The following is a 3,448-nucleotide window of genomic DNA, read 5'->3' as shown; positions in this document are numbered from 1 at the left end:
ATTATTTCTTCCTCCTCATTTCATCTTTATCTTTTGACATAGAGCACTGAAGACAAATCTGTATTTTGCAACTCCATTTTTCTCCTTGTCTTCAAATCCCAATTTGTTGCATTCACATGCATATGCTGAGAAGAATTCCATTTCTTCTCATTTCTGCAGCTAGCTCTCTTGTGCCCAAATTTTCCACAATTGTAGCATTTGATTTGGCCTAAGAATGGGGTAGAGGAGTTACTCTTTTTGACAATGTTTTTGTCAAAACTCCTATCATGGCTAACATGCCTTCTTCTAGCCTTTTTGTGCATTCTTAGGTTGTTGCTACCTAACACATTTTGTTTCCTTGAATTCCATATACAGTCTATGGATTTATGACCAAACTCATTGCAAGAAAAACAATATCCATGAAAAGGATTTTGATAATAGAGGTTAACTTTTCTTTGTAGGATTTTTCCTTGAGTAGGAGAGGTCCTCTATTGGCCCTTCATGTCCCTTCTATGACAGCTGGCATTGCTATCATGCACTCTTCCTTGCAGTTTCCTTTCCCTCTTCTATTGCACTTCCTATTGCTGCTTCTTAGCCTTCTATTGTTGCCTTTCCTTCTCTTGTTGTTGTTGCTTTCCATGTTGTTGTTGTTGTCCAACAACCTTTCTTTATTTGTTGTTGTTGGAACCTTGGACTCCCTTTACCTGGGAAGTTGACCCTTCAGCCTTTAACTTATTGGAGCTAGGTTTTTCCTTGAAACCCATACCAGTCTTGATGAGAGGGGATATTTTCTTTCCAAGCATCTCATCCAAGACTTTCTTGCTCCCCTTAAGCTTCTAAAAATGAGACAACACTTTATTTGACTTTTCTAAGTCATGTATCAATGAGACTACTTCATTTTGTAGTCTCTCACAGTAATCTTCCATCTCACTCAGCTGATTAGTTAACCTACCATTCAGTCTATTGACCTCTCCTTGATGAGCATTTAGTTCAACCATTGTTCTTCTCAACTTGTCATTCTCAAGCTCATAGATTTTCAATTGCTCCTCTTACTTGAGATTTTCCTTTGCTAGGTCCTTGATCTCCTTTAGAGTAGAGATCAATTCCTTTATAAAAAATATCCTTTCATTTAGATCATTTTATTCACAATTATAGGTGTTAGCTCAGTTACCATAGAGATCTAAATCCATCTCTATGTCCATGGAGTCTTCCACAGGTCTAAGGGTTGTCCCTTCTTCATCACTTTTAGTGATACCCCTATTCTCTCCACAGGATGTACTCTCCTCTCCTTCAGAGGATCCCTTATTTTATATTGTCATCAAAATAGGTCTATTTTCATTAAAACTACTAGATGCATGCCTCTCTCTATCTTCAAGTGATTCACATGAACATCTAGATAATGAATGACCTATTTCCTTAAATTTATCACAAAGCAATAGCATACCTTCTAAGAAACGTGGTCTCTCCTCTAAGACATCTTCATCATCAACACAAGTGTGATGAGCAGCAGCTTCTCCATGTTGTGGTTCATTTCTTGAGCACTAGGGCTCCTCATCCTTTTCTTGAGGCATATGGCTATGTCCACCATATAGACATTGCATTATGTCCAACACTTTTGTTGTTGACACACAATGCCTAACTTTATCGGCATCTGAGTTAGATAGCCCTCTCATGATTACCTCCTTGGATTCTACATTCAGCTCATTCTTTTCTCTATGTATTATGGAGTACCATGTGTCAAAATTCAAGGCCAGTAAATATTCCAACATTAAAACCTCTTGGACTTCATAATCAATCCCATGGTATGATTAATTCAAGAATGGAACTCCTTATGCTATTAACCAAGGTCAATTACCCATTGTTTCCCATTGATCTATCTTCTAGAAATTAAGTTATTCCTAAAGGAACGTGGCTCTAATACCAATTGTTGGAAACAATGATAATACTGAGAGGGGTAGTGAATCAGTATGAAGGCTAATTTTAAACTTTTTATGCCTATTTAATTTTCGTATTCAATCTTGGCACCCATCCATATAATTAGCAGCAATATCTAACATGGTAGCAACATGAAATCAACATACAAGCATATACACCATGACCATCATACACATCAAACACAAGGTTTTACGTGGAAACCCTTTCGGGAAAAAAATACCAAAGCTTGTTGTTCTTATATATGTAAATAAGAGAACCTACTCTATTACATCAATTTGTTTTGAAAGCACCTACTCTATTACATCAATTTGTTTTGTGGGCACCCGCTGACATGAAGCGCTAACTCCCTTTTATTGTTTGCTAGCACCGACTAGCAGGAAGCACCAACTCCCTCTTTTTGTAGACACCTGTCCATCCTACCAAAAGCACCATGTGAGGCATCGACCTCACGAATTGTTCGCAAGCACCAACTTCCAACTCCTTGGATTTTTACAAGCCAACTTACAGGAGGCACTAACCCCCAAGACTTCTCAAGCACCTACTAGAGATGGAAGCACCAATTTCTTGTATGAAGGCACCAACCCATAGTAAAATAGGAATTGTATCTTCTCTATAATTTGGCAGCCACTTTACTTGATCTCAGCTTTATTCTCTACTCACTCTTCTCACTCTGCAGCCACCCACTGATCTGCTCAACAACAGTCACTCATCACCATCCACACATCTTTGTTCTCAGCTCTTCATCAGCAGTCACTTAGCTCTTAGCCTTTTTCTCTCCACACCACAAAGACACCTCTCAGCCTTCTTTCTCTACACAAGAACCTTCAACCTTTCTCGCAAAACAGACACTTTTGGCCTTTCTTACACAACACAGGTGACTTCGGCCTTACTCACACAACCCAGAAAAATTTCGCCTTACTCATAGAATTCACTGGAAACTTCTTCCTTACACACAAAAACGTATCTCTCAAGGTCACTTACCTATGCATAGTAACTATCAACCTTTCTTTGTAGAACTAGATTTCACTCAGCCTTACATAGCAGTGCACAAACTCATAGATTTTCTTCTTAGCTCTCTGGCACCTATGTTGCTTCCCCCCACTTTTCTCATCTAAGCTACTGGGTTTTGTTCCTTTGTTGCCCCCTGATCGATGTTGCCACTCCTATCCTGTATTCACACTGCATGAGTGTAACTCAACATTGATCTTCATTCTGTTGTTCCATCTATCTTAGTCTCTGCCATTGTATTAAACAAGAGAATGGTCACTTGAATATTTTCTCCATACTGAGAATTAATTCTCAATGCACCTGCACACTCCAACTAGGCACATTCCCCTCTGTGAACAACTCTCCTATCACTGAGGCTCTCCATGCATATTCATGGTTCACAATACTTCAAAATGGTTTCTCTTGTAGTTACAATAGGTTACTAAACAAGAAAGAAAATGAAACTGAATACAACCACACAAGTAAAAACTCAAGATTTACATGGTAAAACCCTGACAGGGTGTCAAGGAAACATCCATGGGGCAAG

The sequence above is a fragment of the Pinus tabuliformis genome, chromosome 6 (assembly GCF_031772625.1).
Source record: "Pinus tabuliformis cultivar Carrire ecotype Pingquan chromosome 6, CPIR1, whole genome shotgun sequence".
In the NCBI taxonomy this organism is placed as follows: Eukaryota; Viridiplantae; Streptophyta; class Pinopsida; order Pinales; family Pinaceae; genus Pinus; species Pinus tabuliformis.
Note: the sequence above shows the minus strand (reverse complement) of the source record.